Source organism: Protopterus annectens, chromosome 8.part1, assembly GCF_019279795.1.
Source record: "Protopterus annectens isolate FY-2018-M chromosome 8.part1, PAN1.0, whole genome shotgun sequence".
In the NCBI taxonomy this organism is placed as follows: domain Eukaryota; kingdom Metazoa; phylum Chordata; order Ceratodontiformes; family Protopteridae; genus Protopterus; species Protopterus annectens.
The window spans coordinates 490,708,056-490,722,348 of record NC_056742.1 but is presented as its reverse complement, the minus strand read 5'-3'; the positions used below and the strand labels follow the sequence as shown (position 1 = coordinate 490,722,348).

Here is a 14,293-nt window from a genome sequence, read left to right as displayed (position 1 = left end):
GTCTCAACTGCAGTAGTGTGTTTGTACTGCAACATTCTAATTTACGATACTGTGCAGTTACTCCCCTGTAGTAGCAGTGTGTTAATCCCATAGAACATTTGTGGGTTGTTTCTGCGGCATTCTAATTATTATTGGTACTGCAGCATTCAGAGTATTACTACACTGTGCAGATAACTCTCTCATAGTAGCAGTGCATTAGTCCCATACAGCAGTAGTATGTCAGTACTGCAACATTCTAATTACTACTGTGTATATTACTGCCCTGTAATTGCAATGCATTAGTAGTATACAGCAGTAGTTTCTTGGTCTTGCGGCATTCTAATTATTACCACTCTATGCACTTACTCCGCTAAACTAGCAGTTAGTTTAGCCCCATAGAGCAGAAATGTGTTGGTATTGCAACATTCTAATTATTACTACACTGGGAAAATTGCTCCGCTGTAGTAGCAGTGCATTAGTCCCATACAACAGTACTGTATCACTTCTGCAACATTCTAATTATTAATATTCTTTGCAGTCCCATACAGCAATAGTGTGTTGATACTACAGCATCCTAATTATTGCTACTCTCTGCTATGCTAGCAGTGTTAGTCCCATACAGCAGTAGTGTGCCAGTACTGTAATGTTGAAATTACTACTCTGTGCAATTACTCTCCTGTAGTAGCAGTCTGTCAGTTCCATACAACAGTAGTGTGTCAGTACTGCAACATTATAATTATTAGTACTCTGTGCTGTTCTTTCCCTGTAGTAGCAGTGCATTAGTCCCATACAGCAGGAGTGTGCTGGTACTGCAACATTCTAATTACTACTACTCTGTACAGATTACTCCCCTATAGTAGAACTGTGTTAGTCCCCATACAGCAGTAGCGTGTCAGTAATGCAAAATTCTCATTATTACTACACTGTGCAGATTACTCCCCTGTAGTAACTGTGTCTTAGTCCCGTAAAGCTGTGGTGTGTCGGTGATGCAGCTTTCTAATTGTTATTACTCCGTATAATTACTTCCATGAAGTAGAAGTGTATTAGTCCCATACAACAGTAGTGTGCTAGTGCTGCAACATTCTCATTATTACTGCTCTGAGCAGCTTATTCCCTTTAGTCCTGTACAACAGTAGTGTGCTAGTGCTGCAACATTCTCATTATTACTGCTCTGTGCAGCTTATTCCCTTTAGTCCTGTACAACAGTAGTGTGCTAGTGCTGCAACATTCTCATTATTACTGCTCTGTGCAGCTTATTCCCTTTAGTCCTGTACAACAGTAGTGTGCTAGTGCTGCAACATTCTCATTATTACTGCTCTGTGCAGCTTATTCCCTTTAGTCCTGTACAACAATAGTGTGCTAGTGCTGCAACATTCTCATTATTACTGCTCTGTGCAGCTTATTCCCTTTAGTCCTGTACAGCAGTAGTGTGTCAGTACTGCAACACTGCAATTATTACTACTGTGTGCAATTACTCCAGTGTAGTAGCAGTGTGTTAGTCACATACAGCAATAGTATGTCATTACTGCAACATTATTACTACACTGTGCCATTACTCTCCTGTAGTAGTGTGTTAGTCCCATACAGCAGTAGTGTGTCAGTGCAGCAACATTTTAATTATTTCTGCACTGTGCAATTACTTCCCTGCAGTAACGGTGTATTAGTCCCATACAGTACTAGTGTGCTGGTACTGCAGCATTCTATTTATTACTGCACTGTGCAGATTCCTTCTCTGTAGTAGCAGTGGATTAGTCCCATGTAGCAGCAGTGTGTCACTAGTGCAGCATTTTAATTATTACTACACTGTGCAATTATTCCCCTGTCACAGCAGTATGCTAATGCCGTAAAGCAATAATGTGTTGGTACTGTGGCACTCTGTTATTACACTATGCAAATTACTTCCCTGTAGTAGCAGTGTGTTAGTGCCATACAGCCAAGAGTGTGTCAGTACTGTACCATTCAGATTATTAATACACTGTGCAGATGACTCCCCTATAGTAGCAATGTGTTAGTCCCATACAGCAGTAGTGTGTCATTACTGCAACACTCTTATTATTACTACTGTGTGCAGATTAATCCCTTTTAGTAGTGGTGTGTCATTACTGCAGCATTCTAATTATTATTACTCTGCAATTACTCCCCTGTAGTAGCACTGCTTTAGTCCCATGCAGCAGTAGTGTGTCAGTACTGCAGCATCTAAGTATTACTACACTGTACAATTACTCCCATGTAGTAGCAATGCTTTAGTCCCATACAACAGTATTGTATCAGTACTGCAACAGCTCAGTTTTGAGCTTTTTTTCTGGTTAATTGGGTAACTTGTTTAAATCAGTTATTCGTTTTCTATTGTTTCGTATATATAAATAATTGCATTCTATTCATCTGCTTTTACTGTATTTGTGTTTCTTCCTACTTTATTACTAGTGGCATTGACTACATCTCTGATCTGAGATATATAACACTAAGTATCCTTTTCTGTGCATTTAAAGAGTTTTTTTTATTGTATCTGCTTTATTTTCTGAAAAAATAAATATATACTTGTTTCCCGCCTTTCTAAGCTAGTATAGTCCAGTTTTCAGGTTAAGTGCTGAATTCAGGTCTGTTACAAATCTCTGTGTTTGCCCATACCTTACCTGGATAGAAGGAAGTTTCTCTGCTCACCTGTGAGAGAGGGGAGCTTTGAGCAGCCTATCTGTCCCTGGAGGAGTGGTTTCAGCCCAGAAATTAGTAGTTTATTGGCCATTTTGGGCTAATTTCTATCTCTTTCATTTCCCTGCTATAAATACCACATTTGCCCAGTTTTGCATGCCAGGCAGCGCCGGTTAGCTAGGGTATAACTATTCCCAGCTCCACAAAGTCTCCTCTTCAATTTTTTTCCCTTTGAACTAGACAAACTTTCAACGTAAGCACTCAAGCCATTCATTTCTCAGCCCAGCACTTTCTCAAAACTCATAGCAAGCACTTATAAGCCCTAGCACTAGACCCTCCTATACTGTACAGAAGATCAAGGCTCTCTATTCAACCTTACCAGCCATTCAGTAAAACAGTTCACTGTACCTATCCAGGCATGTCCAAAGGGCAGTTTCAAGCGTACTCTCCAGTCCAACTGGTGAATCTGGGCATTTTGAGGCAATGTTACAACTGCCTCATGTACACAGGCAACCCACTCCTCCTACCACCAAACACTAATACATGTGAGAGATGCAATTATACAGCCAAACTGGAGGCTAAGCTCTCTCAACCCAAGGCTGGATCAGACAGTCAAGAGGAGAAGGGAAATACTTGCATCACACCACCAGTCTCACATAGACCTATTAAACCAGCACCAGCAAAAAACACACATAAATACACGAAAACATACTCAGAGGCTCTAAATAAAAATCTGCAAAAGCAACAGAGACCTCCAAAGCAGACATCCAAGCAACCTCCACCCCCAACACAAATCATGAAACACATTTCACAAAACCAGTGTGCCATGCAATCACAGCCCTTAAGGCAAAATAACATACCCAACACACTAATAATAGGCGACTCTATAGTCAGGCACACTGATGTCCCACTAACTAGGCTGGACAAGGAGAAGGTTACAGTTAGCTGCCTGTTGGGTGCCAGGATCCGCCACATAACACAAGCACTCAGGTTACTCCAGAACAAGTACAAATACGACTCTCATTGTCCATGTTGGTGTGAATGACCTGATCCGTACCTCCCTGGACTACATGAAAAGAGACATGGAAGAGCTCTCTGATCTTGTAGCCCAGGCTGGTATGACCCTGACCCTGAGTAGCATCCCGCCCTCACCATGAATGATGCCACAATATAAAGATAAAAATTATCAATTTCAACAATTGGCTAAGTTTCTGGTGTCATTCAAAGGGAATCCCAGTGTCTGTCCGCTTGGGATGACATGCTCGACAAGCCACATTGCTTCACTAGAGACTGCTTGCATCTGTCACCCTTAGGCCTTTGAATACTGGCCAAGGCTCTTGCCACCCCCATAGTGCCTTTTTTAGGCAAGGCTCAAAAGACAAACCCACCTCCATAAATAGCACAAGTAACAAAAAACTGAGGGTGATGCTACTCAGTGCCAGAAGTATAAACCTCAAAATGCACGCACTTGAGGCACTCCTCAGTATGGATAAAATCGATATCTGTGCAGTAACAGAAACCTGTTTTAAGGCTCCAGAGAGCACCCCAGCACTACCAGGCTACAACTCATACCATGCATTTCAGCCACAAAACCCGGACCGAAGTACAAAAGGCGGGGGCGTATCCGTATTCATCAAGGATACCCACACCTCCAGGTTAGTGGCACAGCACGATGCTTCAGAGATCATCCACATGCAACTAACAATGGGCAAAACTGCTATTCAAATTGTAGCTTGCTACAGATCACCCACCATGTCCCAGGACCCCCATTCCGCTTCTGGAAACACTGGGAAATATAAAGGTCCTACCAAACACACTAATATTGGGTGATTTCAATTACCCAGACATTAATTGGGAGAACTACTCAAGTACTAACTCCCTTGCCCAACATTTCCTAGAATTTATAAACGCAAATGCCCTGGATCAACTGGTCAACACTCCCACCAGAGCTGACAACATATTGGACCTGGTCATCACCAACATAGGCGACCGGTGCTCCACACCGGATGTCAACCCCTCACTGGTTAGATCTGACCATAAACAAATCACTTTGTATATCCACATTCCGCCCCCACCCCCAGACAAGGAAACCACAGTGAAAAACTTTTCAAAAGCAAACTTTACGTTACTTAAGACTGAGGAGGAAAGTTTCAAAGCCCCCATGCTAAAGGATAAGCTGAAAAATCCTTTACTAATGCATTCTATGGGCAAATAAAGAATGCATGGATCGTGCTATCCCAAGCAAAACCAAGACTCACTCCTCCTAAAAAAGGAAACCAGTCTGGTGGACTCCTGCCATAAACACGCTATACAGTAGAAGGAGGAAACTGGTACAGAAAAGAGTAAAATCCCAAGAAGGGAAGACATCCCTGATCAGTATCAGCAAGAAACTACGATCCCTCATAAAATCATCCAAGGCGAGTTTCGAAAGAAAAATTGCCAAGGACTCCAAAGATGATTACAAGGCATTCTTTAGCTATGTCAAGAATCTAAGTGGCAATGCTCAGATCCGCTTGGAGTTAAAGCAGAATGGTACAAAATACACTGAACAGACCGATTTTGCCAACATCCTGGCAGATAGATTCAGCGCAAACTTCACCTCCTCTCACCCCCAAAAGGGCCCATAACCATACCAGAAGAATGTAGAGCTCCTGAAATCAGACACTCAGGTTAAAACAGCCCTCTCCAAAGCCAAAAACACAGCATCAGTGGGACCGGACGGTGTCCCAGGTTGCGTCCTACACGAGCTCAAATACTAACTAACCCCTCACGTAAACACACTGTTCAAACTCAGCCTCTCCACAGGTTACGTACCCATAGAGTGGTGCACAGCAACGGTTTTTCCGCTCCACAAAGCTGGAGCCGCAACAGACCCTGGGAATTATTGCCCTATAAGCCTGACTAGCTTGGTCTGCAAGGCTATGGAGCGCATCATCATGGAACTCATTAACTGAGACATTGGGAACCTCCAAACACTGGACCCTACCCAGTTTAGCTTTGTTAAGGGCAGATCATGCCTCCTAAACCTGGTGGACTTATTTGAGACAGTTACCAAGGCTATAGATGAGGGAAAGGTGATACACACAGCCTACCTAGACCTCGCAAAGGCCTTTGACACCATTCCCCTTTCTGGTATTATAGACAAGCCCACCAGCCTGAACATAAACCCCTACATCACACAATGGGTTGCCAGCTGGCTCATGGACAGAACCCACATGGTAAGAGTTGCGGGAGCTAGGTCTGACTCTAAACCGATTACAAGTGGCGTTTCCCAGGGCTCAGTCCTAGGACCCCTCCTGTTCGGCATATACTTCTCAGAGGTACAGGCAAGCACAGGAGGACTATGGCTGACCAAGTTCACAGACGACTGCAAACTAGGGGCTATAATTGACTCTCCGACTGGCACAGACATCCTCCAAAGGGGTCTCACTGAGACGGACACCTGGTGTCAAAATCATGGCCTCAAGCTAAATGCCAAAAAGTGCATAGTCATCCCCTTTGGGAAAAACAAAGTACCCACAAACTACCACATACGTGGTAGTCCCCTAAATACGGAAGACGTAATAAGGGATCTGGGGACCCAAGTAGATAGTAAACGCTCCTTTGATAATCACATTTGCCAAAGTGGTTAGAAAATCCTTCTACGTGGCACACCTTATCACAAAAGGGTTCGCATCCAGATCAAAAGAGGTCATTGTGCCCCTCTACTCATCGCTCATCAGACCCATCATAGAGTGCAACGCCCCATTTGGGATGTATCTTACAAGACACCTGCAACAGCTGGAAAGACCACAGAAGTACCTCACCAAGAGGATCACTGGCCTCAAACAGATGCCCTATGCAGCTCGACTGAAGAAACTCCAGCTGTACTCGGCTGCTTACCGCCTACTCAGAGGTGATCTCTGCCTGACAGACAAGGCCATGTCCAACCCAGAACTGATCAACATGCTCCACCTAAAGAAAAGCTTATCCCCTTGAGCCACACGCTCTAGAGTTCTAAACCTCACCACAACAATAAATAGGACGTGCTGGAGGGATAGATTTCTGTCACAGAGACTTTCCATGCTTTGGAACAAGATTCCAATCTATATTAGGCAGAGCTCCTCACTAACACTCTTCAAGAGAAACCTTGACGAGTGGATGGGAAACAGAAAGTTTACCCCAGGGATCACTTCAGTGGCTCTGCTGGACAGAGGCACAGGGAACTAATCTAAGGGGGTGGCGAAAGCCAACACATTCTGGCTAGGCTTATAAATGCCTTCAGGCAGATAGCCTAGTACCTACCTATGAACCTATAATTAAATTACACAGAACACACTCCGAACCAAGTAACTGAATAAATCAACGAAATTAGTTCAAAAACTTCAGTCAAGTACGAGACACCACAAGTTGTTTTAGCGCTTTCATTCACATTTAATATTACGTGAACTTCTTCAGAAACAACTTCACCATCCATACAACTCATTTAAATATGCATTCAATTAACTTAAATTTACATAATTAATTTCCAATCAATTATTAAAGCCATATATATTATAAAACTTGTATAAAAATGTACATACACAATTCATGTGTATATAATTCATTATTAATACCAAAGTGTGCAATAATGTGTGTACATCTAATAAATATTAATTCATGAATTCATTTCTAAAAAACATTTCAAATTTATAGCTTCATTAAGACCAGGAGCCCTATCAGCTCCTAAATATACCTGTCAAAGAGATTCTTTGGATTCTAATAACAGCTTAGAATTTCCACTAAATAAATCACTTTCCACACTATCTAAAATTGAAAAAATTAACTTTTTAAATTCATTACAAATGACAGAATGTTTTGCTAATGCGTTGTTAAAATCTTTCTTTTTAATAGCTAGAAGATGTTCACTAATTCTAATTTTAAAAGCTGTAGTAGTCATTTCTACATAGTAACTTGGACATGTCTGACACTGAGCTATATAAATCACCATTGTACTATGACGTGTAATAATTTCTGGACCAATGAGTAATCCGTATGTGTGGGAAATACACAGATGAGGAATTAATAATGTATCTACACTCTTTACAGTTGTAACAGGAATAAGTCCCTCTGGTGTTAATAACTCCCACTTTATTACTTCCAGAATTTTTTCCCTTTTTCTCCAAGATGGTTTTTAAATTAACTACCCTTTTGAAAGTGAAATTGGGCTTCTTGCCTATATCATTAACTAAATCCTGATTACCTAATATAATTTTCCAATTTTCTACTATTACTTCTTTTATAAGCCACATTTCATTACAAATAGGTAACACAAAAGCACTAGTAAATTCCTAGTCATTATTAGAACGTGATCTAGTAAGTGGTAATCCTAACATCAGAATAGGTCCTACTTTAGGTTCACGAAGTGCTATAACTTAATTTTCTATTGATCTTAGCCATGATTCCTGATAACCCCTGTTAAGAAAAAAACTTCTTAACATACCCATTTCTTTGTGAAAAATCTCAATTTCAGATGTTAATCTACTTAAACGAATGTATTGACCTTTGACCATTCCCCTTTTCATATGGTGCGGGTGTAGGCTATTCTTGTGTAGGTACTGGTTTACAAAGGTTGACTTTCTATATATTCTACTAGAAAATTTCTTAACAATGTAATCATAACTCAAATGCAGGTCTAAAAAGTTAATACTAGTTCCAAATTCACCAGTAGAAAATTTTAGAAAGCTGGTTGTGCTATTTAAATAACAAACAAAATCATGAAATTCTTCCAAAGTTCCACTCCATAAGAAAAACAAATCGTCTATATAATGAGTATAAAAAACAATCTTGTCTATAAAGACACTGTTTTCAAAAAAACTATTTTCCCAGTGGGCCATGGTCAAATTTGCATAGGCAGGAGCCACTCTTACTCCCATGGCCACATCAGAAGTTTGTTTATATAAAACGTTATTAAATTTAAAAAAATTGTTGTCTAAGACAAATTCCATAAGTGTACATATAGTATTGACCTTGGTACCATTAAAACTTGTATACCTAGTTAGATATTGCCTTAAATAATCAATACCAATTTCATGATCAATGCTGGTTTATAACGACTGAACATCCAAGGATGCCATAACAAAATCAGATACTGTTAACTCTAGATCCCTTAGTTGTTCCAGCAAGTGCCAAGAATCTTTTAAATAATACTCGGAACTTTGAACGACTGGATTTAAAATATAGTCCAGCCAAATGGAAATGGTTTCAGTCTTATATTTGGCCGCAGATATAATTGGCCTAAAGGGAGGTTGAACAAGATCTTTCTGCAGTTTCGGAATGCCAAACATGTTTCCCATTTTTGGGAACTCAACCTGTAAGAAGTTGTAAGTAGTGTAATCAATTTCTTCTTGACTAAACATGTCAAATAAATCTTTGTCTAGTCTCAAAAAACTCCTTTGAATTTGTTGACAATCCACTTTTTGATATGTATTTTCATCTTTCAACAGATCTTCCATAGATTTAATATACTGCGTCTTTTCCATAATCACAATTTTACCCCCCTTGTCTGCCTTCATGACTCTGATCTCATTATTGTTTTTTAGTTCTTTTAGTGCCAACATTTCAAAGTTACTCAAATTATTATTTTTTATCATGGGATGTATGTTTCTTATTGCTTCTTCACTTATATTTTGAAAGACTTGCAGTGTGCTAGTAAGCGGTGGATTATAAGTACTAGCCCTTTTTGGGCCTTGGTGCACAGAAATGCAATCTATATCTTGCATAATATATTTTAAATTCAACTTCCTAAGGGTTAACCTAAAATCAGTGATAGTTCTTGCTACATTGAAATTGTTAGAAGGAATGTAAGAGAAACCTTTTTTCAGGAGACTGATAGTCTCACCTGAAAACATGGTTTTAGACAGATTATGTATCTGTATTTCAAAATTATCAACATTAATTTCGTCTACCACCTTTTTCTGTTTCTCAACCTGCCCTTGGGTTTGTTCTGTACTACCTTGGACCAAGTCAGACCCCTTTTGTTTCCTTGCTTGTCCACTAAAAAAGGCCCTCCATTGGATGTACCTTCAACGCAGTTGTTGTCAACATTATTTGTATTAGCATTGTTATCAGAAAGTGCATTGTTATTTCCATTATTAGATAAGTTGGCTACAGCTACATTATCACATTTGTCTATTATAGACACAATGTCATCCATTGGCTCACCACTATTACTAGACCTTATGCCAGAGCCCTGCATATGCCTTTTACCATTTGAATCACTGTTATCGATGTTACTATTTTCACTTGTGACACAGTTATTATCCATTGCAAACTTAGAATTCAAACTATATGCAGTGTTTTTAGCATAAGCTGCAATGTCTCTTTTGAGTTTCTTTTGCTTCCTTGTTATAATAGTTGCTTTCTGTCTATCCGCCCTTGCTGTAATACCTGCGTACATATTATGAAAAATTCTTAACTTTTTGATCTAAATCATTCAATTGTGTTTTAATAGCTTCTAACTGAACAGTATAATGGTTAATAAGAATAGCCATCATTTTTACACCAAAGTCATTAAACAAGTCCATCAATTCGTTGAAAAGTATGTCACCAGAAGTCACAGACTTTGGAAACTTGTTAAAATGAAGCCCTTGCGGAACGCATTTTCTCCTGACGCACTCCGAGAGATAACATATCTCTATTTCCAGTGTCACATATTTAAATGTTAATTTCTCAAGTTCGTAAATACAGTTCTTACAATTCTTTTGATTCTGAAAAATCAGAATCAACAGCGGTACTTACTGCATCAGGAATGTCAATATCCTGAATGTTTAAAAACGGATTATCTGTGTCTCTAGAAATGTAATCCATCACACTACTCGGACCAACGAAGGGTACGTCTGTCGACTCTCCTCCACTTCCGTTATCCTGTGTGCTGGCAAATAAAGTTCGATTATCAGTGTTCTTGCGTTGAATTCCCCCACCAGGTTCCAACGTACCTGGTCTAGAAACCTTATCAATTCCTTTTTGAATAGCTGTAACAATCACATTCGAGAGTTGCTCCTGGAATTGAATAAATCCCTCGGGCACTGGATGGGATGGATAAATCCAACAGAGTGTCCTGTGACATACTTGAACACAAAGATAAGAACTAAAAACGTGATAACACTGAACCAAAATACACAGAACACACTCCGAATCAAGTAACTGAATAAATCAACGAAATTAGTTCAAAAACTTCAGTCAAGTACGAGACACCACAAGTTGTTTTAGCGCTTTCATTCACATTTAATAACCTCACCACAACAATAAATAGGACGTGCTGGAGGGATAGATTTCTGTCACAGGGACTTTCCATGCTTTGGAACAAGATTCCAATCTACATTAGACAGAGCTCCTCACTAACACTCTTCAAGAGAAACCTTGACGAGTGGATGGGAAACAGAAAGTTTACCCCAGGGATCACTTCAGTGGCTCTGCTGGACAGAGGCACAGGGAACTAATCTAAGGGAGTGGCAAAAGCCAACACATTCTGGCTAGGCTTATAAATGCCTTCAGGCAGATAGCCTAGTACCTACCTATGAACCTATAATTAAGCCTAGTACCTACCTATGAACCTATAATTATTACTATACTGTGCAGTTACTCCCCTGCAGTAGCAGTGTGTGCCATAAAGCAATAGTGTGTCCATACTGTTACATTCTAGTTTTTACTACACTATGAAGATTGCTTCCCTGTTGTAGCAGTGTGTTAGTCCGATATAACATCAGTGTATCCCTACAGAAGCCATGAAGGGGTCCTAATGGAGAGATGAAAAGTCAGCAAGTAAAGGAGGGTAGTAGTGCTGAAACTGAATTCATCCTCAAGTCTTGGTGAGTACATTCGCTAGGTGGACCCTGTTTTTCACAAAATCTCATCAAGGTGACACTGATATATAGTCTGTATTTATGTAGCATATATAATGGGCATAAGTAGGTTAAAAACAAAAAAAGATAGCTGGGTTCACAAGACTTAGGATAAACTGCCCAATCCTGGTAGGTGCACTGGTGGCCAGGACTGGAAAAAAGTACAGTGTAGAATCCTCAAAATACGGAAACATTCCTACAGTGGGGCCAGGCCAGGCCCAGGGGGAGGATGGGCCTCCTTATTGTAGAAAGAAGTAGCAGTCCACAAAAATTGATTGGCCAGAGAAGAGCCATGAATATGATAGAGTGGAGTATTGAGGATAAGAAAGAAATGATGTATTGTTACTATTATGTAAAAAAGCTCAGAATTTCCTGACACAAGGTATACAAAGCGATTAAGAGGAGAAATTAGAGGAAAGAACAATACTTCCGAGGGAAAAGCTGTCAGAAGCTTCAAATAAAAGTTTGCATTCATTAATACAACAGATTTTTGAAAACAGTATATAGAGGAATAATCTGTTTGGAAAGAAAAAGAAGCATCTGAGGAAGTGAGAAAGTATAAACAACAAAACCTAGAGATATTTGAAAAAAATATAAAAAAGAAATATGGACATGCGAAAGAGAGAGATTGGATATGGTGCAGTATTTATACAAAGGAGAAAGCCAAGTTAACTGATATAGAGAAGGCAGTCTCAAAGATATTTGAAGGGAAATACAGGCAAAGGCATCCAGAAATGGAACATTTCACAATAAAAAAATTAAAAGCACAAAGATGTAATGTGGAAAAGAAGATTAGTAAAGCAGAAGTTAAAGAAATAGAAGTTGAAATTATGGAGTGCTTGCGAAGTGAAGGATTTAATGTAGAAAGCCTACCAGACTACATCACAGCATGATGGAGTGAGTCCCCAGAACAAGGAAAAGCAAGAAGATCTGGCGACGTGAAGAAGAAATGTGGACAGAGGAAAGGAAAAGAGATTTAATATGGTGTAATATTTATGCAAAGGAGAAAGCAAAACTAATACAAAAAGAGCAGCACCAAAGATATTTGAAGAAAAGTATCGGCAAAGGAATCCGGGTATGGAAAACTTTAAAATACAAAAAATAAGAAGACTAAGAGGAAAAGTAGAAAAAGAGATTAGTAATGGAGAAGTCAAAGAAATAGAAATTGAGGTTATGGAACAGCTGCAGAGAGAAGGATTCAGTGTAGAATATCTAATACAGAAAGCACCACAAAAGAATAGAGCAGTGGATATCCAAATTAAGGGGAAACCAGTGGAAAAGGAAGCAGTTGGTCAGATGCCATATCAAGATATTTTGGAGCCTTCCACAGGAAACTAGTATAAACGTTCACTTGAAGCTACACAGCAAGGAAAGGAACAGGAAACTGTGGCAACTCTGATGCAGTCAGTGTTGAGGAGTGATAGGCCAGTGAGTTCCCATATGACAGAACAACAGATGACACAGGATGAAATTGAAGAGAAGGTGCCACAGGAAGATGCTATAGAACTTTCTAGAGAATGCCCGCAGGAAACGGAAACCAAGGAATGTGCCCTCAATTTGGAAGAAAATGAGCTAAGAAAAGAGTTGCTTGATTTAATGGACATGGATAGCCATATTAAGATCAATGAGAGAAATAGACTGCAGAAAGTCAATAAAACCCCAAAAGTCAGAAGTCTGATAAAACAAATGAACACAGTAATTAGGACTGTCCATAGAGATCCATGTGATATAACAGAAGTAAACAGGATATATTACTGTGCAGCTAAATTAATAACTGATAAAGTTCTACCACAAGAACACAGGGTAGTGAGGGAAAGGAAGGGGAGAAATCGAATGCCATCATTGAAGTATCGAATAGAGAAAAATATAAAGCAATTAAGACAAGAAGTGTCACTGTTAGAAGAGTACAGAACAGGGAACAGAGCAACAGAAATACTCAGAAAGATAGATGTGATAAAAGTAATGTGCAATATTAGAACAGACCAGGATCTGTCATGCACTATCACGAATAACAAACTTGAAATTTCAGCACAGGAGGAAAAACTTAGAAGATACACAGATAAATATAAAGAAAAAGTACAAAATAAACAGATTACTGATGACCCAAAAATGTTTTATAGAGAATTGGCAAACATGGTAATGGGAATTGAAAGATCTCAAAAAAAGAGGAAGTAAATACATTTTGGAGAAGTATTTATGAAGATCCTGTGGAACATAACAAAGATGCTAAATGGATAGAAGAAGTAAAAGAAAGAATAAGAAGTTTAAAGGTACAGGATATGAAATGGGATGAAATAACAGCCAGAGAGATTGAAACAAAGTTAAGAAAAGCCTCTAACCAGAAAACCCCAGGGCCAGATGCAGTACCTTACTTCTTGTTAAAAGTATCAACATCTTTGCACGATGATTTAGCCATGAGTAAGAACTATTTATATATGCACCCTGAACACACGCCACACTGGCTAACAACAGGCAAAACAATGCTCTTACTTAAGCGTGAACCTGCAAGCTACCCTAAAAATTATAGACCAATAACTTGCCTTCCAATGACATATAAACTGTACATGGGAATTGAAGCCAACAGAGTTTACAGACACGTTGGTTTACAAAGTCCATTGAACATGTGGGAGAAACAGACAAATGTAGGTTTTGTAAAACCGAATTGGGAACAGTCGCACACCTTGTTGCTGGTTGCGATACAGTAATGGCAGAAGGACTGTACACTGAAAGGCATAATAATGTGGCAAGATTGTTACACTGGAGATTGTGCAAACACTGTGGTATCAAAGTGGCTGAAAAACACT

General features: G+C 39.4%; 1 protein-coding gene across 3 annotated transcripts in view; it reads left to right on the top strand.

Moving 5' to 3' along the window:
* Positions 1-14,293, top strand: part of UTP4 (UTP4 small subunit processome component) — an 881,210-nt gene that overhangs the window by 750,364 nt on the left and 116,553 nt on the right. The gene's annotated exons all lie outside the window — the stretch shown is intronic.